The 25353-nt window shown below is 36.2% G+C and overlaps 1 long non-coding RNA gene across 1 annotated transcript in view; it reads right to left on the reverse strand.

Annotated features, from left to right (window-relative positions):
- LOC147916674 (uncharacterized) overlaps nt 1-25353 on the reverse strand; it is a 221352-nt gene that overhangs the window by 151659 nt on the left and 44340 nt on the right. Inside the window, exon 2 of the long non-coding RNA XR_015552715.1 lies at nt 12420-12671. This is a non-coding gene — a long non-coding RNA (uncharacterized LOC147916674). The remainder of the gene's footprint in view (nt 1-12419; nt 12672-25353) is intronic.

Below are 25353 nucleotides of genomic sequence, written 5' to 3' on the forward strand. Positions count from 1 at the left end.
ACTTCAAGAAACTAGAAAAAGAACAAACAAAGCCCAAAGTGGGTAGAAAGAAGAAAATAACAAATATCAGAGTGGGAATAAATGAAATAGAGACTAAAAAGACAATAACATTAGAAAAGATCAATGAAACTAAGAGCTGGTTTTTTGCAAAAAGAAGAAAAATTGACAAACCTTTAGCTAGATACACCAAGAAAAAAAGACTGAAGACTCAAATAAATAAAATCAGAAATGAAAGAAGAGACATTAAAACTGATACCACAGAGATAAAACAAATCATCAGAGACTACTATGAACAATTATATGCCAACAAATTGGACAACCTAGAGGAAATGGATAAATTCCAAGCTAAATCATGAGGAAATAGTAAACCTGAACACAACAATTACTAGTGAGGAAATTGAATCAGTATCAAAAACATCTCAATAAACAAAAGTCCAGGATCAGATATCTTCACTGGTCAATTCTACCAAACATTTAAAGAATTAATACCAATCCTTCTCAAACTCTTCCAAAAAATAGAATAGGAGGTAACACTTCCAAACTTATTGAATGAGGCCAGAATTACCCTGATACCAAAACCAGACAAGGACGCCACAAGAAAAGAAAGTTACAGGCGAATATCTCTGATGACCATAGACGCAAAAATTCTCAACGAAATGTTAGCAAACTGAATTCAACAATACATTAAAAGGCTCATACACCATGATCAAGGGGGATTTATTCCAGGAACACAAGGATGTTTCAACAGCCACAAGTCAATCAATGTGATGTACCACATTAACAAAATGAAGGATAAAAATCATTTGATCATCTCAATAGATGCAGAAAAATCATTTTACAAATTCAACATCGATTTATAATAAAAACTCTCAACAAACTGGTATAGAGGAAACATAACTCAACATAATAAAAACCATATATGTCAAGCCCACAGTTAGCATCATACTCAATGGTGAAAGGTGAAAGCTTTTCCTCTAAGATCAGGAACAAGACAAAGATTCCCACTCTCACAGCTTTTATTCAACATAGCATTGGAAGTCCTCGCCTGAGCAATTAGAAAAAAAAAATACAAGGCATCCAATGGGAAGGGAAGGGAAGAAGTAAAACTGTCACTATACAGATGACATGATATTATATATAGAAAACCCTAAAGACTCCACCAAAAGACTGTTAGAACTAATCAGTGAATTTAGTAAAGTTGCAGGATACAAAATCAATATACAAAAATCTGTTGTGTTTTTATGCAGTAATAACAAATTGTAGTCATGTGCTACATAATGACATTTCAGTCAACAATGGACCACATATACAAAAGTGGTTCCGTAAGATTAGTACCATATAGCCTACATGTGTATTAGGCTATACCATCTAGCTTTGTGTAAGTATCATAGAGGAAGAAGAAATTTTCCTCTACCCTTCTAGATTCTTCTGGCTGGTCTAAGAATTAAATTGACATGAGACAGATTAACAGGAGAAAAACAAACAAAAGTTTAATAACGTATATACATGGGAGACACGCAGGAAAACCAAGTAAATTGCCCAAGTGGCTAGAGCCTTCACCTTAAATACCACCCTCAGCTAAAGACAAAAGAAGATGCTGGTGGGGGAAGAGTGTCTGTGACTTCAAAGGGAAGGACGGCAATTCACAGGTAGGGGAAAAGGAACAAACATTTGGAAAACAAGTGTTTGGCCACACCCAAACAGAAGAACACAGAGGAGAGCCCAACATACAGGCTTTTCTAGGTTTCTCCCTGTCTACCATCTAGTTCATGTTATACTAAGGGGATAGCTAGCTTCCGGAGACAGGATTTTTTTTTTTTTTTTTTTTTTTTGAGGAGGATCAGCCCTGAGCTAACATCTGATGCCAATCCTCCTCTTTTTGCTGAGGAAGATTGGCCCTGGGCTAACATCCATGCCCATCTTCCTCTACTTATATGGGACGCCGCCACAGCATGGCTTGACAACTGGTACGTTGGTGCACGCCAGAGATCTGAACCGGCGAACCCCGGCCCACCGAAGCAGAGCACGTGCACTTAACCACTCTGCCACCGGGTTGGCCCCTGAGACAGGATTTTTTATCTGAATTCTTTTAGGCAGTTAAGGGAGAGGTAACAAGAAAAACTTCCTAAGTCTTTTGTTTCTTAAAACAATCAGCCTAAAATAATCCTCATGTTAAAGAGACACACTTTGGGTAGCAAGTTTTGTTCCCTGTCAGTACACTGTATGATGTTTGCACAATGACAAAATTGCCTAAGGATACATTTTTCAGAATGTATCCCTGACTTGAAGCGATGCATGATTGTATAGGAAAAAGAAATTAAGAAAACAATTCCATTCACAACTGCATCAAAAAGAATAAAATACCTAGGACTAAATTTAATCAAGGAGGCATAAGACCTATAAACTGAGAATATAAGGGCCGGCTCCGTGGCTTAGCGGTTAAGTGCGCGCGCTCTGATGCTGGCGGCCCGGGTTCGGATCCCGGGCGCGCCCCGAGGCACCACTTCTCCGTCCAACGCGAGACCGAGTCCCACGTACAGCAACTAGAAGGATGTGAACCTATGACATACAACTATCTACTGGGGCTTTGGGGGGAAAAAAATGAATAAATAAAATCTTTAAAAAAAAAAAAAAAGAATATAAGACATTGATGAAAGACATTTAAAAAAACAGAAATAAATGGCAAGATATTGTGTGTTCATGGATTGGAAGAATTAATATTGTTAAAATGTCTATACTACCCAAGTCATTCTACAGATTTATTGCAATCCTTGTTAAAATTCCAAAGTCATTTTTCCAAGAAATAGAACAAACAATCCTAAAATTTGTATGGAACCTTAAAAGAGCCCAAATAGCCAGAGCAATCTTAAGAAAGAACAAAGCTGGAGGCATCATGCTCCCTGATTTCAAACTATATTACAAAGCTATAGTAATCAAAACAGTATTGTATTAGGATTAAAACAGATACAGATCAATGAAGTAAAATAGAGAGCCCAGAAATAAACCCATGTATAGATGATCAATTGACTTATGACAAAGGAGCCAAGAATATACAATGGGAAAAAGATAGTCTCTTCAATCAATGGTGTTGGAAAAACTGGACAGCCACATGCAAAAAAATGAATCTAGACCACTATCTTACACCATACACAAAAACTAACTCAAAATGGATTAAAGACTTGAGAGTAACTAACCTAAGACCTGAAACCATAAAACTCCTAGAAGAAAACATAGGCAGTAAACCCCTTGACATTGTTCTTGGCAATGATTTTTTGGATTTTACAACAAAAGCAAAGGCAACAAAAGCAAAAATAAACAAGTGAGGGGCCGGCTGGGTGGCACAAGTGGTTAAGTGCGTGCGCTCCGCTGCGGCGGCCTGGGGTTCGCCAGTTTGGATCCCGGGCACACACTGACGTATTACTTGTTGAGCCATGCTGTGGCGGCGTTGCATATAAAGTAGAGGAAGATGGACATGGATATTAGCTCAGGTCAAATCTTCCTCAGCAAAAAGAGGAGAATTAGCATCAGATGTTAGCTCAGAACTGATCTTCCTCACAAAAAAAAAATAAATAAACAAGTGAAACTACATCAAACTAAAAAGCTTCTGCACAGCAAAGGAAACCATCGGTAAAATGAAAAGGCAACCTATGAAATGGGAGAAAATATTTGCAAATCATATATCTGATAAGCAGTTAATATCCAAAATATATAAAGAACTCAGTCAACTCATTAGCAAAAAAACCAAACAATTCAATTAAAAAATGGGCAGAGGATCTGAATAGACATTTTTTCAAAGAAGACATACAGATGGCCAACAGGTACATGAAAAGGTGCTCAACATCCTTAATCATCAGGGAAATGCAAATCAAAACTGCAATGAGATATCACCTCACACCTCTTAGAATGATTATGATCAAAAAGACAAAAAATAACGTGTTGGTGAGCATGTGGAGAAAAGAAAACCCTTGTGCACTGTTGGTGCAAATGTAAATTGATGCAGCCATTATGGAAAACAGTATGGAGGTGCCTCAAAAAATATGAATAGAACTACTATATAATCTAACAATTCCACTTCTGGGTATTTACCCAAGGCAAACAAAACACTAACTCAAAAAGATAGATGCACCCTCCTGTTCAATGAATCATTATATACAATATCAAAATACGGAAGCAACCTAAATTCCATCAATGGATAAGTAAAGAAATTGTGATATATGTATGTACATACACACATAATGGAATATTATTCAGCCATAAAAAGAAGGAAATCTTGTCATTTGTGACAACATGGATGGACCTTGAGGGCATTATGCTAAGTGAAATAAGTCAATCAGAGAAAGACAAATACCGTATGATCTCACTTATATGTAGTATCTAAAAGAAAAAAAAAAAGCGAGTTTATAGATACAGAGAAGAGATTGGTGGTTGCCAGGGGCAGGGGGTCAAAACGTACATACAAACTTCCAGTTATAAAATAAATATGTCATGGGGATGTAATTAATAATATTGTATTGAATATTTGAAAGTTGCTAAGAGAGTAAATCTTAAAAGTCCTCATCTTAAGAAGAAAAAATTTTAACTATGTATGATAATGGATGATAATTAGATCTTTTGTGGTGATCATTTCACAATATATATGAATATCGAATCATTATGTTGTATATCTGAAACTAACTTAATGTTATATGTCAATTATACCTCAATAAAAAAATTTAAATATAACTAGTTAGACAACTAGTTAACTAGTTATATTAACTAGTAACTATATTTAACTATCTATATTAACTAGGCTTTACATATGTTAACTAGACTTATAGTGATCATTTCACAACATATACAAATATCTAAATATTATGTTGTACATTTGAAACTACTACAATGTTATATGTCAATTATATTTCAATAAAACATTTTTTTAAAACCTGATTGCTAATGAGATTGGGGTTTCTTTTGTGGGAAATGTTCTAAAATTTATTGTGGTGATGGTTTCACAACTCTATAAATAGAGTAAAAACCACTGAATTTTACACTTTAATGAGTGGATTCATGGTATGTGTATTATGGTATGTTACAGTATGTGAGTTACATCTCAAAGCTGTTATAATAAAACAAACCTGCAGAACCAGTGGAAAAAATGTTGAGGATCCCATAGATTTCTTTTTTTTTTAACAAGGGCTGCATTTATCTTTATTTACTTCAAAGAAAATAAAACTAATGATTAAAAACACACCAGGGATGGGGCCAGCCCCGTGGCTTAGTGGTTAAGTGTGCGCGCTCTGCTACTGGCGGCTGGGCGTGCACTGACACACCACTTCTCCTGCCATGCTGAGGCCCCATCCCACATACAGCAACTAGAAGGATGTGCAGCTATGACATACAACTACCTACTGGGGCTTTGGGGGACAAAAGGAGGAGGATTGGCAATAGATGTTAGCGCAGAGCCGGTCTTCCTCAGCAAAAAGAGGAGGATTAGCATGGATGTGAGCTCAGGGCTGATCTTCCTCACAAAAAAAAAAAAACCCAGCAGGGATGAAATATAAAGAGTAGGTGAAAAATGACCACTTGGAGTATGTGAAAGTCAATCTAATTTTTGTTTTACATAAGGTGGAGGGGAATCTTGTCTCAATCACTCTACAACAATGTAGTGGATCATAATGCCTTTTTTTTTTATTTTGGGTGAGGAAGATTTGCCCTGAGCTAACAGCTGCGCACATCTCCCTCTATTTCATATGTGGGATGCCTGCCACAGCATGGCTTGATAAGCTGTGGCTAGGCCCGCGCCTGGGATCTGAACCTGTGAACCTGGGGTTAACAAAGTGGAGCATGCCAACTTAACCACTATGCCACCGGGCCAGCCCCTGTACTGCTTTTTTGAAATAAGCTAACGAATAGTAATCAAGAATTTTGTTCTGTATCCCAGATGCAATGATATTCCTTCCTAAAAATAACATATAAAGAAAACATAAAGTAGAAAAAAATAACATGGAATAAATTAATGAGAAAATCTAAAAAAAAAAGAGACTGCAAAATTTTCTTGACATTTACATCCACTCCAGGAAATACTGAGCTATGGAGCAACTTGATTATGGAGTAGCGTAGGGAAGTGTGAATCTCTGTGTCTAGTAGACAGTCTTCAGAATATTCTGAGACTGACATGATGGATGATACTAAGGTTATGTCACCCAAGGGATCAGACCCCATGTGAACCATGTACTTTCTCAGTAGCAAAAATCTCAGGAAACATAAACTCTCATATGACTTCTAGCCTGAGAGGAAATAGAAACCCATAGACACAAGTGCTTCTCACAGTTGTGTGCTCAAGTCAGTTCATATCAGCTCATGATATCTGACTATTGAATTTTCAGGAATTTTTGAAGCCATTTGTTACAAAAAGCCATTATTAAAAATGAAATTATATAAACTTACATTTTAAATGAATTATATAAAAAATAAATAATAAGTACTCAAAACTCATCATTTCATACTTATTTTACTATTATCTACGCTCTTGAGGTTATTTATATTTATTATATCACTATAATAGAAATATTTCATAAATGTGTTATTGTACGTCTCTACCCAGTTCTGCATCGGGTAGCATCATAATGTTAAACTGAAATTAGACATAGTTGGAATATTTGTATCACAGAAATTGGTAAATACTACAAAGGCTCTATTTATTGTTTTGCTGATTTTCTAGGCTTAAGAAAGTCATGAAGAAAATATTAATAATTCATATTAAATTTAAACATGCCATATCTGTGACGACCAAATTGTAAATAATACAAAAAATGAGGACATATTCTTCTATTATTTGGAAAGCATCAGATTTTCTACTTTAATCTACACACCACTATAAGTCTTACAGATAAGGAGACTGAGACCTAGAGCATTAAGTAGCATGCCCATTGTCACATGGGCTATGAGTAATGTAGACAGGATTGAATTCCAATCCCTATTTTCTTAAATCACAATAAATTTTTTCTCCAGCCTTCTTATAATGTTTTAAAGTACCACCAAGCAGGCATAGATTATAATTGGAAGAAAAATAAAAGAGCATCACATACAAGAACCAAGAACAAAAAGGATCACTTCAGTGATTTACAAATATCTGATTGATAAAAATCTGACTAATGAAAATCTTATTCAGTATAGAAGTCACTTAAGTCATTAACGAATCAATGAAATTCCAAAATATATGTTTGTTGTTTCATGCTTGTCTTACTAGTTAAAGTAAAAGAAAATACTGACCAATATTCATTTTGGAAGTGCACTTAATAATCATTAGCAACCATAGGTTAGCTACAAACACAGATTTTGGCAAAACATTAACAAAAGTATTCTGTGAGAGTTAACAGGCTATATGCAGTTCACAATAAAGGATATTGTGTACTTTAATGCCATCTAAAAGTTATACACTATACATAATATATAGTGGCCCAATTTATAATAAAGATAATATATATTTAATATCATATATATTGTCATTTGGAGATCTAGTTGGTAAACTTTTATTAACACACCACTGCCCTCCCCTCGCTAAATACTTGTCTAAATACAGCAATGTTGCTTCCTTTAATTGTCCACCTCTCTCCTCTCTCTTTCTGCCTTTCTCCCTCTCTCACTGTGTCTATCCCTATATATATTCCTAGTTGATAGCTTCTTCTCACTGCCTGACTCTTATTTTCTTATTGATAGCAGTCCCTCCCTATATAGTCTTTCTACAATCTCCATACCTACTGACACAGCCTAGCAATTGTTCCCTTTAGTTTTCTTCATGGTCCCTACATCCCATTCTGCACAATAGCTAGACTGCACCTTTCTAATTAATTATAAATCAGATCTCATCACCTCCTGTTCAAAGTTTTCCATTGTCTTCTCATCACACTTAGAAAGAAATTCAAACCCTTACTTTGGCTCACAGGGCTCAGTATAATCTGGCTCCTCTCTCTCCAACTGTGTCTTGTTTCCCTTCTCCCCTCTATCACTTTCAGTATTGGTTCCCTGTTCAGTCACATACAGCATGCAACCTGTGCAGTCACATAGGACCCTGAGCTCAGAAGGATCTCAAGCTTGGTTGAATTATCTGCCGTTGCTGTCTTGAAAGTCTTAATAATTTTTAAACAAAGGCTCCACATTTTCATTTTACAACAGGACTTGCTAATTATGTATGTGGCCATTCTCATTATGTTTTAGCCATACCAGCCTTATTTCTTTTCCTCAACTGGGACAAACTCTTTTCCACCTTAGTACTATTGCCATCCACATTCTCTCTTCCTAGAAAGTTTTTCCCTCAGCCGTATGCCTAACTGTCTCTTTTTGTCATTCAAGTCTCAGCTCCATATCAACACATTTGTGAGCTCTTACCTATCAGCCAGTGTAAAGCAGCAGCTCCTTAGTAGTTATACTCCATCATTCACTTTTTATTGTCTTCATAATATTTACCCTTTGCTGAAATGATCTTTTTCCTTGAATGGTTTACTTATTGTCTACCTGTCTTCACTAGAATTTTAACTGAATAAGAGCAGAGATTTTATCTATGAAATTCAGCACTCTACAAGCAGCAGCTAGAACACTAGCATATAGCAGTCATTCAATAAATATCTGCCAAATAAATGAATGAATCCATTCCTGTCTATCATCTAGCACAATACAAGTCTAGTTGCCTCATCTGAAAACCTTCCAGTTTGTGACATCTTCATGATCCTCTCACATCAGTCACCGAACTGATCCTTCAGTATTTGATATAGTTTTGGGTTCTGGTTGAATGGTAGTCAAATCCTGGTTATACCACCTATAGCCCTTGTAACAATGGATATGTTACCTAGCTTTCCAGGCTTCAGTTCTTTTATCTACAAAACTTATTAGTATTGTGTAGATTATATGAGAGAATATGTACAAAGAACTGGGAGAGAACTAGCGGACAGAAACTCCTCAATACATATTAGCACTGATTCTCATTATAAATTTCTTCAATTACTGGAATCACAGCTATCAATGATAAATGGATACCCTCACTCACCTGTAAGTCATATCTAACTGTGATATTACACTAAATTGTCTGTTTGGTTAATTATAAAGAATGAAATTGTATATATGTATACATATATATAAATAATATATAGAGATATACATCTATATCAATAGATATACAATCATGTGCCGCATAACGACATTTCGGTCAATGACAGACCACATATATGATGGTGGTCCCATAAGATTAGTACCATATAGCTTAGGTGGGTAGTAAGCTATATCATCTAGGTTTGTGTAAGTACACTCTATGATGTTTGCACAATGATGAAATTGCCTACCGATGCATTTCTCAGAACGTATCCCCGACGTTAAGCAGCAATCGACTGTATTTATATACTACTTTGTTAATATTGAACTATTTGTTTATATTTTGTTAGTCAATGTGTTCTGCATACATAAATACAAACGATATTTTAATTCTGAGAAATCGAAACATCATTCAGCCCCAATATTTCTTGTAATTATGCTTGCTTTTTTTTTTCCCCACTTCCGTAGTACAATTTTGTGTCACTCTTGAGTTTCTGGGTTTCATATCAAACCCAAATGTATTTGCAAACCACACACAAATATTCTGTAGGTAACAGTGATAACCGTAGAGACATTTTTAAATCTCTGCCATTGTAGAGGCAAACTGTCTTGTCATTAAGAAAAAAGCAAAGAAATAAAAACAAAAACAAAAACATCAACTGGGTTTTCCAGCAATGCCTATTGACAAAGATGCCATAACATTTTTAAAAAGGAATTGAAGAGCAGAGTTGAAATGCTGAGAGCATAGTTTATTGTAAATGCCTGAATCAGAGCAAACAACCAGTGAAAGGTCAACATAACAGCCCATTGATCTGAACAAGCACATTTGCTAAACCTAGTAATAAATTCCCCCAAGAGCCAGAGCAGCAATTCCTTCAAATATTTGTGATATCTTTTTGTATGAGGCAGCTGACCAGAAAGTATAGAGAATTTGCCCTTTATCAATGTTAACACAATGTGAGTAAACTACGGCCCTGCCGTAAGGATTTTAAACACTATTATTTCCATCAATTTAATTTTATTGAACGCACATTTTGAACACCTACATGTCAGTCAATGATCTACGCCCTTTGGAAATAGTAACTAACAATGCTATTAGTAATATATTGTCCCTGTCATTAAGGAGTTCAGTCTGTCCCGGGAGAAATTATAAGACACTAGGACAATTGCTATATTAGAAGTATGCAAAGATTGCTACTGGAAAAGTTAGGTAATCTCTAAATTTTTCTCTTTTTATGGTGATGTGTTTTTGGAGTTTGTGAAAAATTTTACAGAAGAAATTAATTTTGAGCTGGTCTTTGAAATGTAAGTAGGAAAAAAAAACACAGAAATAGACATGACGCAAAAGAGGGTAGCACACAATGAGTAAAGAAAACAAAATAAATCAAGGTAGACTGTCAAGAAAATGAAGGGCTTGGTTAGTGAATAGCAGGGTTGTGGTAAAGAAATACTACAGAAACTCCAGGGTCCATGCTATTAACCTCTATATTACTAACCTGTTCAATCAAATTAAATTAGTAAAAGCTAATGAATAAGCATGTGAAAGCCAACAACAACAAAAAGTGAAGTCTCAAGCCTTTACTATCAAAGCATGAATAATTTCAGTTCTCTCATTGAGCTATTCTTTATTCTCATCTCTAGTTCATCTGATCATCGCTCAAAGCTTTCTATCCAAGGTAAAAATTCCCATTTTTAAAATATATGGTATATCTTTTTGGTTATTGGTAGGGTTGCCATATAAAATATAAGACACAGTTAAATTTGAATTTCAGACAAGGTGGGGTTTTTTTTAGTTGTTAATATGTCCCAAGTATTTTCTATCTTTTTCTCTATTATCTGTAGGTAATGTTACTTTTTATTTCTCTAGCTGCTTTTAATAATTTTTCTTACCATAGTTTTCTATAATTTGATTATGATGTGCTTGAAGTGATTTCTTTATGTTTATTTTAATTTACTTTGGATATTCTCTATTCCTTCAAATTCACTGCCTGTTTCTTCTACAGTGCCTAATCTGTATATCCTATACAGTATAACTTTATTTCAGAGATGGTATCTTTACCTTTAGAAATCAGAGTATATTCTAAAGGATATGGGTATCCTAAAGTATCAGAAAGAAATTAGGATGTATTTTTAGCACCCCACCAACTGTTTTCTGTGCATTATGAATATTCATTATTACAAAATCCTAGAGGTCATTTAATCCCAAAGCACTTTGCCAGATAATTCTGGCTAGTGCTCCTCACAGAACAATGTAAAAATCTATGAAGATTTTTAATGTTGAAGGCCCCCCTCAAACATTATTGCTCAAATGCATGGGCATATATGTTTGCACTCACATAAATACAACTATACAAATGTGCATGCATACACACATTCACAGATGAGATGTATATTTTCTTAAGGCCCAGTATGGCATGCTGTAATATAGGTTTTTAAAATGCTGTGTTGACCAAGTTTTGAGGCCCTGACTAGAGGCCAGTCAGTTCCCCTTCTTGAGAAGCCAACTACGACCATATCCCCATGTTCTCTCACACTTAAGGCCACTATACACTTGCCCTAATCACCTCAGGGCCAAGTACCAGAAAATCAGGGGCAGTCCCTATGTCCTCAAGCCTGCTGAAATTATTCAAATTAGCCAATCCTAAACCTGCTTGCCCTGTCTCACTCTTTCCTTCCTGCAAACACGCAATAAAAGCACTTGTCCATGGTTCCCCTCTTTCTCGCTGCCTTGTGACTGGCCATTGTGCTTCCCCAGTGTCTCTGTATAGCATCCTGTGTTCTCCCCAGGCAACCTGGCTGACTATAATGAAACTGTAAAACATTTTCCAGTTTTCCCCTCTTGATCTGCATCTGGCTTCACCATACCTCACCCAAGGTAACATGGTTAAAACACATGCCAAGTGTATTCTTTGTCCTAGGCCTTGAATCGTTATAACTAGGCAAATGATCAAATTTCTAAACCTTGAAATCATAATTTTAATCAAACAATACCAAAAATAAAAAAATATACAGTGCACTTATAATATTTTTTACTTCCTCCATTTTCACCTGCATATTAAACATGAGGTATTTGTAAGAAAGATAAGTATGGCCTTACATTTCCCTTATTTAAAAAAGAAAAATGACAATTTTCAGAATCTCTGAAGAATGCATTTCAGTATAGGATCAATCAAGAATGTAGTCTAGTTTGTTAAGTAGAAATAGATTGAGTCGAGTTTTTAAAGTAGATGGGATTTACATCAGAAAATTAGAGGCTTACAAAACTTTGGAAGGACAGAGGTAGTGAAGGGGAGGAATAAAGGTAAAGTAACATCAAGCATTTAGGAATTTAGAAAAGCAATTTCTGCAGAAATCACCTCTGATGAACTCAACTCTCTGTAGCACCAAAGTGGATAATTCGCCACAGGACATTCAAAGCTCCTTGCAAAAATTTCTTTTATGGTGTCTGCTGAAGCCATTACATGCTTGCCAATGCTACAGCAGAAATAATGGTTTCTGTTTGTCTTTTATCTTTCAAATCTTGTTGGAAATGCCTTTCACTGGCAATTTCAAATTTGATATCTTGCTAGCAGGTTTTCCGAAATGTGTAGTTTCTTAACATCCAAACCCTGTAATAGAGAAAAGAGCGTTGAATATCTAAGAGACAGTCTGGCCCATTCACCGCTTTCCCCATCAAGCATCCGTACACAGTCTCTTATCGATATTCAATTTAAAAGAACAATGTCAACTAGAGTGTTTCTTCATAACCTGATGAAATTATGCCTTGTACAAACTAATATACATTCACCGTCTTCCTGAGAAAGAAGATACCATAGCACAATCAATCACTGTTTCCATCCTAATATATTGTTCACGTCACTCATTTTTCATTCAAAATCTTCCTTTGATTTATTAGACGAAATTATTTTAACTCTCATTAGCACACCTTTTATAAAATAGTAGGGGGAAAAGAAGGAGGATAAAAATGGTTAATATATACAAATGTATGCACAAAAACATGGAAGATAATATGCTTAGTTACTGTAGACTTTGAAAATGTTAATGAGGCCATGATTGTTATTAATAATTGCTTTCATCCACTATCCCACTTCTCAGCTGATTTTGGTTTATTATTTTAAGAGATGATAAAAAATCTCATTCCTGGAGGATCTGAGTCATTAAGATCCAAATTCCTAATATTCTTCCATTAATTGCTACCTCCATCACTTGCATTAATAATGGATATGGGAATATGAAAAGGTGCCCTCTCTAGATTCCAGACATATTTCTCAACCTCATTATGAAGCAGTGCCCATACTTCCACTTGATAATAAGGTTTAATACTCCAAAGGCACAGCATTTTGCCACTTATTTCAATGGCATTAAGAGATCAGAGTAGTTATCAGTCTCATATTCCGATTCAATAGAAATATTGTTTGTACCATGGTAGAAGCAATCCTATGCTGGCAATTAGTGTGCATTAATTAAGAGAGTTAATGATGGGAGAAAAAACGTTCACAATTGTGTTATTGGGCAATAATGCAAGGAACCAGTCTAATATCACTCTCTAATTTCTGAACCTGTGTCATGTAACTAAGAACAGCTGTCATGTATTGGTCATGTCAAAACATAATAACACATCTTGAAGGACAGTGCTGCAAACTCTCAAGTTATTGCCTCCCTCCTGGTTCTGTCAGTAAGACTTTGATATTCTACTACACCATTCTCACAGGTTAGATATTTCTCTGTAATTTAGAATATAGTAACATTACTGAATTTTATTAGTATATTCATATCATCTCAATTTTTGGTAATATAATATGTTCCTTGGTCAAAATCAAAGAAGTATTCTATACCGTGATAGTGAATAAGGCATTCTGTAAGAACACAGATTTTGGTGTCTGGCAGAATTATGTCTGGCAGTCAAGAAAGGCAAATCGATATCCAGAATAATTGCCAGTTCTAGTGACAAATTGCTGTTGTCTCCATCTCAGATGGGGAATAATGTAACTGTCTTTGCCACCAGGTAACTGTTTTTTCATCCCGCTGAATGTTGCCATATTGGAGGTTAATCATTAGTCTCCAAGGTTGCCATATTGGTACTCAGCAGTAACAATAACCAGATGTGCCTTAATGAGAGGAAGTCCATGTTGATAAGCCAATGCTCATTATTCAGGCAACTATGTCCACTTTTTTCTCAAGTCTATTGAATACATCTATTGAATAAGTTCTGTTCTGACTAGAAAAATAAACTGATATCCATAAGACAGGTCATTTTGTTCCTCTGATTAATGAGAACCTTCTGCAATTGGTGCCCCTTTGTTAGTAGCTGTATGAGACTGAATATCCTCACATCTCTGTTTATTCTGACAGTTCCATCTGGTCCCTGGACCACTTCCACAGGTCCCTTTGTCTTCAAGTCTTTTACTTTTCTAGTCCTTGTGCATCCATCCAAACTATTACCACTTCCCCGGCTTGTGAGACCTGAATTCTGACTACTTTACTTCTGAGTTAAATGGACGAACAAAAATTACTTGAACATTTGCCTCCTGAGAGCATTTACATTGCCCAGTGTTCTCCAAGCCATACTTTTTACTCCACTGAATAGCACTGTAATGTTGTACCATTGTACTTCCATTGTACTGTACTATTGTATACTTCTAGCTGTTGCCAAAATATGTGAACTGAGCCTTAATTTATTTTTGGTGAGGAAGATTGGTGCTGAGCTAACATCTATGCCAATCTTCCTCTATTTTTTCTTTTAATGTGGGATGCCACCACAGCATGGCTTGATGAGTGGTGTGTAGGTCTGCGACTGGGATCCAAACCTATGAAGCTTGCACTGCCGAAGAGGAGCACGCAAACTTAACCACTACACTGCTGGGCTGCCCCCAACTGAGTCGTATTTTTAATTCTTCAGTCAGCTATTTATGGAAGCATTCTCATGAAACTATAGGTGTGGACTGAAGGAGCAGTGGGTCAGTGTGGTAGTCAATGTGGTAGTAGGTGCCATTTACTCAGAAACACCTGATGATGAAAATTATTGTCACTTTAGGAACACTTTGACACTACCTCATATATGCAACTTTCACTTAAGGATGGACTACTGCAGCACAACTTTTTGGTTTGGTGGATCCAATACCTATTTCATGTCAGGTAGCCCAAGTTACATGGTCACTTGTATTTTATGGTCAAACTCTCAGTCCTACTTGGCCTAAGAGAAAAGCAAGACCTATTTCTCAAATAGAAAATACTTATTTTTAAAAGAGGGCATGGCTTTGCTCTGTACTGGGCAGAGTAAGCGCTGTGATTCTCTGATTGGGGATTGCCAGAAAACCTCTAGAGCATCTAATATGCCCCAAATATTTAGAACACTATGTATTCAGCTGGGTCCTAAGTACCAAGTGGCAAAGCAGCTTGCTCTGCAAACTAGAACAGCTTCAAATCCTCATCTTGCTCTTTGTACCATTTTAAACTTGCAACCCTATCAATTATTCAATAAATCAAACCAGCACAGACATAGAAATTGTATGTTTCCTCTGTAATCTAAAGAGTCCCATCAAAATGTGCCTTTTACTTACAAATAGGTGGTGTTATATTTTAAGTGGTGCAATATGCAGAAACTTGTCTATTTTTCTTTTATTTTATTGCGGTAAAATATATGTAACATAAAATTTGCCACTTTAAGTGTACAATTCAGTGGCCTCAATTACATTCACAATGTTATGCAACTGTCACCACTATTTCCAAAACTTTTTCATCACCTCAGACACTCTGTACCAATTAAACAATAACTATCCGTTTCCCTCTTCCCCATAATGCAGATAACCTCTAATCTACTTTCTGTTTGTATGAATTTACCTATTTTAGATATCTCATAAAAGCGCAATCATATAATACTTGTCCTTTTGTGTCGCCTTATTTCATCTAGCATAATGTTTTCAAGGTTCATCCATGTTCTAGCATGTATGAGAACTTCATTTTTGTGGCAAATATTCCAGTGTGTGTGTGTGTATATATATATATAATATATATATATACACATACACACATATATGTATATGCACATTCATCTATTGACACACCTGCACTGTTTCCACCTTTTGGCTATTGTGAATAATACTACAATGAACATTGGTATATGAGTATCTGTTAGAGTCCCTCCTTTCCATTATTTTTGGTATATACCTAACCTAGGAGTAGAATTTATGGGTTATATGGTAATTCTATTTAACTTTTTGAGGCACTGAAAAACTGTTTTTCACTGGCTGCATCATTTTACGTTCCCACCAGCAATGTATGAAGGTTCCAATTTCTCTACATCCTTGCCAAAATTTGTCATTTTCCATTTTTTTAATTATATCCAGCCTACTATGTGTGAAGTGTTATATTACTGTGTTTTCTATTTAATTTTCCTAATGGCTAATGATGTCGAACATATTTTAATCTGCTTATTGGCCATTTTCATATCTATTGAGAGAAATGTCTATTCAAGTTCTTTGTCCATTTTTAGTGGGTTCTTTGTCTTTTTTGTTGTTGAGTTGTAAGAGTTCTTTTAATATCACGTATATTAAATGCTTATCAGATATTTAACTTCCAAAATATTTTCTCCCATTCTCTATATTATCTTTAAACTTGCTTGATAATGCCTTTTGATGCCCTAAAGTTTTTAATTTTGATGAATTATCTTCTTCTTTTGCTGTTTTTACTTTTGTTGTCATATCTAAGAATCCATTGCCAAATCCAAGGCCATGAAGTTTTACCCCTTTGTTTCCTTCTACAAAGTTTGGGACCCATTTTGAGATAATTTTTATATATGGTGTGAGGTAGGACCCCAATTTCATTCTTATCCATGTGGAAATCCAGTTGTCCCAGTACTTTGTTGAAGAGACTAGTCTTTTCCTATTGAAAGATCTTGGCATCCTTGTTGAAATCAATTGGCCGTAGATGTATTGGCTTATTTTCTAGATTCTCAATTCTATACCATTGGTCAATATGTCTGTTCTTATGCCAGTACCACAATGTTTTGATTACTATAGTTTTGTAATAAGTTATAAAATTGGCAAATGTGAGTCTTCCACCTTGAGGCTTTGAGAATGATTTCTGTTAATTCTTTTTCATGTTTGGTAGAATTCATCAGTGAAGCCATCTGGTTATGGACTTTTCTTTGATGAGAGGTTTTTGATTAGTGATTTAATCTCTCTTTGGATCTGTTAACATCTTTTTATTTTTTCTGAGTCAGGTAATTTGGGTTTCTAAGAAATTTTCCACTTCATCTAGAGTTCCTAATTTGTTGACATAGAATTGTTCATAGTATTTTCTTAAATAATTTTTTATTTTTGTAAGGTCAATAATAATTTTTACACTTTAACTTCTGATTTCAGTTATATGTGTCTTCTCTCTTTTGTTCTTTGTCAATCTAGCTAATAGTTTGTCCATTTTGTTCATCTTTTAAGTTAACCAACTTGTGGTTTCATTGATCCTATTTTTTTTAATTCTCTATTTCATTTATTTCTGCTCTAATCTTTATTATTTCTTTCCTTCTGCAAGATTTGGATTTAGATGGCTCTTCTTATTCTAGTTCCTCAAGGTGTAAAGTTAGATTATTAATTTGAAATATTTCTTTTATTTGAATGTAGGTGTTTACAGCTATAAATTTCCATCTGAGCAATGCTGTCATTGCATTCCATATGTTCAGGTGTGTTTTGTTTTCATTTTTATCCATCTCTAGGCATTTTATAATATTCCTTGTGATTTCTTCTTGATGTATTAGTTGTTTAAGAGTGTGTCATTTAATTCTCACATATTTGTGAATTTTCCAGTTTTCCTTCTGTTATTCATTTCTATCTTCATTACATTATAGCCATAGAAGATACTTTTTATGATTTCAATCTTTTTAAATTTATTGTTTTGTGTCCTAGCATATGGCTTTCCTGGACAATATTCCATGTGCACTTGAGGATAATGTGTATTCTGCTGTTGTTGGGTAGAGTGTTCTATATGTCTGTTAGGCCTAGTTGATTTATAGTGTTATTCAAATCAATATTTCCTTATTGATTTTCTGTCCAAATGATCTGTCCCTTATTGAAAGTATTGAGGTGTCTATTATCATAGAACTGTTTATTTCTACATTCATTTCTGTTAATTTTTACATCATATATTTTGTGTCTCTGTCTGGTGTGTGTGTATATATATATATATATATGTCTGATATATGTTCATAATTGTTACAAGTTCTTGATGAATTTACCCTTTTATCAATATGTAATGTCCTTTCTGTCTCTTATAACAGTTTTTGACTTAAAGTCTATTTTGTGTGATATTAGTTTAGCCACCCCAGCTCTCTTTTGGTTACTTTTTGTATGGAATATCTTTTTCCATCCTTTCACTTTCAATCTACAGTAATACATCGCTTAACAATGGAGATATGTTCTGAGAAATTAGTTGTTAGGGGATTTTGTCATTGTGCAAACATCATAGAATGTACTTACACAAATCTAGATAGCCTACTATACACCTAGGCTATACGGTACTAATCTTATGGGACTACCATCATATATGAGGCACATGACTGTATTTGTGCCTTTGGATCTAAAGTGAGTATCTTGTAGATAGCATATAATTGGCATTCTGTTTTTCATTCTGCTACTCTTTGTCTTTTGATTGGAGAGTTTAATCTATTTACCTTTCAAGTTACTGATAAGGAAAGACTTCTGTCATTTTGCTATCATCTGTTTTCTCCCTATAACTTTTTTGGCCCTTTTACCCTTCATTACTGTTTTCTTTTGAGTTTAGTTGATTTTTTTGTAGTGAACTGTTTGAGTTCTCTTCTCATTTCCTTATGTGTACACTTTTAAGGTATTTTCTATGAGAATACTATGGAGACTACACTTAATATTCTAAATTTATTACAATCTAGTTGAAGTTGGTGCCAAATTAGGTTCACTGTCATACAAAACTTGCTCCTATAGGCTCGATCCCCTCTTTTATATTGTTGCTGTCAAAAATTATATCTTTATACATTGCTTGATAACATAAAATTATTATTTTTATTCATTTGTATTTTAAATCATGTAGGAAACAAAAAGTGGAGTTACAAACCAAAAATACAATAATACTGGTGTTTATATTTGCCTGTTTAGTTATCTTTACCAAAGATATTTATTTCTTCATATGGCTTTGAGTTACTGTCAACCAGAAGGACACCTTTAGCATTTCTTATTGGGCAGGTCTAATGGTAATGGAACATTTCACCTTTTGCTTATCTTGTAATGTGTTAATTTCTTCCTCATTTTTGAAAGACTTTTGCCTAATATAGAATTCTTGGTTAACAGTTTTTTTTTTTTTTTCTTCCAGTACTTTAAATATATCATCCCTCTGCCTTTTGGCTTCCATGATTTTTGATGAGAACTCAACTGTTAATCTTATTGAGGATCCCTTGTATGTGATGAGTTGCTTCTATCTTGTTGCTTTCAAGGTTGTCCCTTTGTCTTTGTCTTTCAGCAGTTTGATTATAATGTGTCACCATGATGTGCTCCATGAGTTTATCCTACTTGGAGTTTATTGAGTTTCTTGAATGTGTAGATTCATCTCTTTCATCAAATTTGGCAGGTTTTCATCTCTTCTTCCTTTCCCTTTCTTTCTTTCTGCTCCTTCTGTGATTCCCATCATGGTTTATGTTGGTCTGCTTGAAAAGTTCTACAGTACAGGCACCTTAGGCTCTGTTCATTATTTTATTCATTTTTTTCTCCTCCTCAAACTTGATAATTCAATTTTCCTATATTCAAGTTGTTGATTTTTTTCTTCTGCCTGCTTAAATCTGCCACTAAACTCCACTAGTGAATGTTTGATTCCAGTTACTGTAATTTTCAACTCTGGAATTTTTGTTTGGTTCCTTTTAATAAATTATGTTTCCTTATTGTCCTTTTGTTTATACCTCATTTTCCTGATTTGCTTTAGTTCTTTGTCCATGGTTTCCCTTAGTTTTTTGAGCATATTAAGACAGTTGTTTTAAAGTCTTTACTAATACATACAACGTCTGCGTTTTTTCAGGGACAGTTTCTGTCAATTATTTTCTTTCTCTGAATGGGACATACTTTCCTCAAATGACATGTGAGTTTTTTGTTGTTGAAAACTGAATATTTGAATATTATAATGTGTTAACTCTGGAAATCAGATTCTTTCCCTTCCCTACGGTTTGTTATGTTTTGATTGTTGAAAGCTATAGTCCATTTGCTTACTGATTTTTTCCAAACTGTTTTTGAAAAGACTGTGTGCTTTGTCATGTGGGTCACTGAAGTCTCTGTTTCTTTAGCTTATGTTCAGCTAGTGTTTCTTATAGAAATTTCCTTAATTGGCGGGAGATAGAAAAAAAAGTCTCCAAGTTTTCTAGGATTGGCTGTGTGCTGGGATATTACAATACTTCGCTAGTCCATTTACAACTTGGTTTGACTTCACTCCTGCTTGCACTGAGCCTAGAGATCAGCCAAAGGTGAAAATTTAGGGTCTTCTTGAGGTTTTTGTGAGCATGTGTGTTGCCTTGGGCGTGTGAATGACATTCTAAATTCTCATTATACATTGGCAGCTTTGAATATTTGGATTTCCCAAAGAAACTCCTTAGCTTTTCCACCCTGCCTTTAGGCTATCTATTGCATGTGTCAACCATATTATTTTACCTCATGTGACTGCTATTTTGTCATTTGCCTCACAGTCTTTTCAAGCGATGCCCACCAATTTTATGCCCTGAGTCAATTCCAAATTAGGCAAAAAAGAAATGAGTATTTTGGATTAGTCCTCCAGGTATCTTCCAGACAAGTTAGAACAGAGAAACATAATATTCCACAAAGGTCTGCTCTCCTTCTCCAGAACCAGAGATCAAGGTCCCACACTGGGAATACGAGCTGTCTTCTTTAAAACTGCCACCAAGACAGAGAGGGTTTGGGTCAAGGGCAGGTAAAAATGCCACAAAGGTGTTCCTACCATTTTTAAATTGCCTTTTTCTTGATTCAGCATTTGCTTGATTGCTGTAAATCTTTGATTATTTTCTGGAGTTATGACAAAGTTGGTTCTGGAAGTTTCTGCTTGTTTTTTGATGTTTCTCTGTAGGGACAGAAACTTGGACTGCTTGATGTGTCATTTTGTTGTTGTCATTCTATTTGTTACTTTTGATAAAAATTTCAACATGCTACCAACACTACAGCTTAGAAGTGTTACAACCAAGATGACAAGTCCCTGATATTGTATCAAGTTTATTACCTACTTTCCGGCATTATTGTATCATACCAAGTTACCAGGAGTATTCATGTTACTTAATGCTCACTAGATACAATTTGCCTGATGTCATAAACACACTGAACCTTGGATGATGTCCTGTGGGACAGCAAATTGGTCAAGATCCCAGTGTATTAGATTATAAAAAGAACTGGATAGTAGATACCTACTCTAGAAATGTGTATTTCAGCCCATATAAGGAAAAGGTAAACAGCTTATGGCATTTTTTATTAATTGGCATAAATTAAAAACAATAATGTGCCAGAACAATAGCTGCATCACATTTGCTAAGGTCTGTGTTTATACGCTCTGGTAAAAAGCAAACCAAAAAACCTAAGATTGAAGTTACAATGAAAATCACCAACTCATTAGGTTTAAAATTATACTTTGAGGGAGTGACATCACCAAGATGGCAACATAGGTCATTCCCAACCTTGCTCCCACTCACAAGAAGAACTATCAACTGTTCACGGAAAAGACATCACTGAGAAAGTCCTAGAACATGGAGGTGAAGCTAAGGCACCCCCTTGCACCACAGAAACCATGACAGACCTCATTAGAAGGGTAAGAGGAGGGGTTACACACTGCATTGCCCCTACTCCAGACTAGTGTAGCACCACGCTGAGAGGTCTCCTCTAAGTCTACAGTTCCTCCAGTGAAAAAAGAGAGCCCAGGCTGGACATCTAGCTCTCCCAGCATTGTGGGTCACTTCTTGGGAGTCTCCCCTCTAGTCTCACCTCACAGGGATTGTGAGGAAATCTGTGGGGCTTGACCACTGGGAATATGAGTGTGATGGAGAAGGAGGGTGTAGTGTGTAACAACTAGCACTTGGATCTAGGAAGACTGAGCTCCTACCTGCAGTGCCCAAGTAGTAATCCCAACCAATGGCCTTGCTTATCTGCAGAGCCAAGATGGTGGCACAGTCTGACCAGGGAACTCAGAAGGGAACAGGTCTGCCTGATTTGGGACCTCAAATGAAGAACCTTGCAACCCTGGAGCCTAGTCTTCCCCCTGCCCATGCAGGGGTGCTGAGTCATAGCACTTCTTACTGCTGAGTGTAGCTGCTGGCCATGCCCAACCAGAAAGCCTGACTGGAATACCTGAGAGCTGTGTAGACCAGCAGCGCTCAAGTCGAGAGCCAGCAGGCAGAGATGATAAACTGCAGAGAAAAGCCAGTGGCACCATTTGGCCAGTAAACTTGGGGTGTGGGTCAGCTTGTGTCAAGACCACAAACAAAGAGCCTTGCCAGTCTTGGAGTGGATTCCCTGCTCTGCCCAGACAGGGAAGCTAATTCACACCCCTGTTGACTGCTAAGTGGAGCTCTTGGACCTGCCTGACCAAAAAGCCTGACTTGAGCACCTGGAAAATGGCTTGGCCCAGCAGCACTCAAGCAAAGAACCTAGCCAGCAGCTCTGCCTGTCTGCAGAGATAAGCTGGCAACCCTGTCTTGCCAGAGAGTTTAGGGCACAGGTCTTTCTGGTTAACTCCCCAAATAAGAGTCTCGTCATCATTGGGGCTTATTCTATGCTCCCCTTTCTCACAGTAGGAAAGCTAATATGTAGCCCTGCCCACTGAGGTGTACAGCCTCCAACCTTGCTAACCAGGAAACATAACCAGAGCTCCCAGGAATTTCAGTAGCCCATACTGCAGCTGCAATTACAGTGGCACTTGAGCAGAGAAGCCAACTAGCAGTTCTGTGTCTGCAGAGCCAAGATGATGGTCCAGGGAGCTTAGCACACAGGTCTGTCGGATTTGATTGCCAGACAAAGAGCCTTGCCAGCACTGAGGCCTGTTCTGTAGCCCCAACCAGACAGGAAAGGTAATTTATAGCCCTGCCCAAAGCTGAATATGGCCTCTCTCCCAACCCAACCAAGAAACCTAACTACAGCTCCTAGGAATCTGTATAGCCCATCTTGAAACTCTGATTACTGCAGCACTGAAATGTAGAACCCAGCCAGCAGCCCTCCCCATCTACAGAATTAGGGCAGTGGCCCATCAGGCCTTTGAACTTGGTGTACAGTTCTGCCTTATTTTGTCCTCAAACAAGAGTCTTGCCAGCCTTTGGGCCTGTACAGGGTGCTACCCAAGTAGGTAAATTAATTTGTAGTCCCACCTATGGCTAAATACAGCTTTCAGCCCACACAACCAGGGGACCCAACCAGAGTACATGAGAAGCTGTATAGCCCATCCTACAGCCCTGCTTACAGTGACACTTGAACAAAGAGAACAGCATGTGGCTTTGCCTATCTGCAGAAAAAAAGTAATGGCCCCATCTGGCCAAAATATTCAGTGCACATTCTATCCTGATTCAGATTCCCAAACAATGAGCAGTGCAGGCCTTGGGGCCCATTCTGCTGCCCTACCAAGGCAGGAAGTTAATTCATAGCCATATCTACTGCTGAGTATAGTAGTCAATACCAACTATCTAGGAAGTCTGACCAGAGAACCCAGGCAACTATGGAACCCATTCTGTAGCCTCTCATGGGCAGGGCACAAAGCCAGTGGTCCTATCCAATTGTTCTCAGCCTTCAGCATCCCCTGACCTCAGAACATGGGCAGTGGCCTCACCCAAAAAGAGACGTGGATAGCAAGCTCCGCCTGCACAAGAATGTCACCAGCTGAAATGTCAAGAACACAAAGCTGAGTGGCCTGATAAAGAATATTTCTACCAAAGTGAACCAGTAAAGTCTAGAAGAGAAGACTGCTTACTCAAATGTACAGATACCAACATAAGGAATCAAGTATCACAAAAAATAAGACACAAAAACATGACACCACCAAATGAATCTAATAATCCTCCAATAACTGACCCTAAAGAAATGGAAATCTATGAACTATCAGACAAAGAATTTAGAATAATCTTATTAAAGAAGTTGAGTGAACTACAAGGACACACAGACAGACAACTAAACAAAATTAAAAAAAAAAACAATGCATAAACAAAACAAGTTCAGAGGAATAGAAACTGTAAAAAAAAAACAACAACAAATTTTAGAGCTGAAAAATATAATGACTGAACTAGAGAATTCAATAGCTTCTAAAGCACACTTGACTGTGCAGAAGAAAGAATCAGTGACCTAGATGACAGGACATTTGAAATCATCTAGTAGAGAATCAAAAACAAAACAAAAACAAAAAAAGTAGAAAGAGGGAAGAAAGCCTATGAGACTTATGGTACAGAATCAAAAGAAACATTATCTGCAATATGGGAATTCCAGAAGGAGAAGTGAAAGGGAAAAAGTCTATTTAAGGCAATAATGGCTGAAAACTTCCCAGACCTGGGGAAAGAAAGGGACATCCAGATCCATGACAGCCAAAGGACCTCAAATAGGTTGAACCGAAATAAGGCTACACTGAGATTCACTATAATGAAATTGTTAAGAGACAAAGACAAAGAATTTTGAAAGCAGCAAGAGAGAAGTTACATACAAGGGAACCTCCATACAACTATCAGTGGATATCTCAACAGAAACTTTTGAGGCCAGAAGAAAATGGGATGTTATACTCAAATATGGAAAGAAAAATATTTGTCAACCAAAAAGTCTATACCTGGCAAAGCCATCCTTCAGAAATGAAGGAGAGATAAAGACTTCCCTGAAGAAAGAAAAGTGGAAGGAGCCCATCAACTCTAGACCACCTTACAAGAAATGCTAAAGGGAGTTCTTTGAGTAGAAGTAAAAAGACAGTAATTAGCATAAAAACATAAGAAGGTAGTGTAAAACTCCCTGGTAATAGTAAATATATAATCAAAGTTAGATTCTATAATATGGTAATAGTGGTGTGATATTTACTTAAAACTGTAGTTTAAAAGTAAAAAAAAAAAAGTAGTAAAAATAAGCATAACTACAATTATCTGTTACTGGATATGCAGTATTAAAAAGATGTAAACTATAACTCAATAACCTAAAATTTGAGGGAGAGAAAAAGTAAAAGTATAAAGTTTAGGCATGCTACCAAAGTTAAGTTGTTATCAGTTTAAAATAAGGTGTTATAGTTTTAACATTTTTTTATGTAAGCCTCATGGTAACCACAAGGGAAAAA

This window comes from Ceratotherium simum, chromosome 7, assembly GCF_057802395.1.
Source record: "Ceratotherium simum simum isolate JZ-2026a chromosome 7, ASM5780239v1, whole genome shotgun sequence".
In the NCBI taxonomy this organism is placed as follows: Eukaryota; Metazoa; Chordata; class Mammalia; order Perissodactyla; family Rhinocerotidae; genus Ceratotherium; species Ceratotherium simum.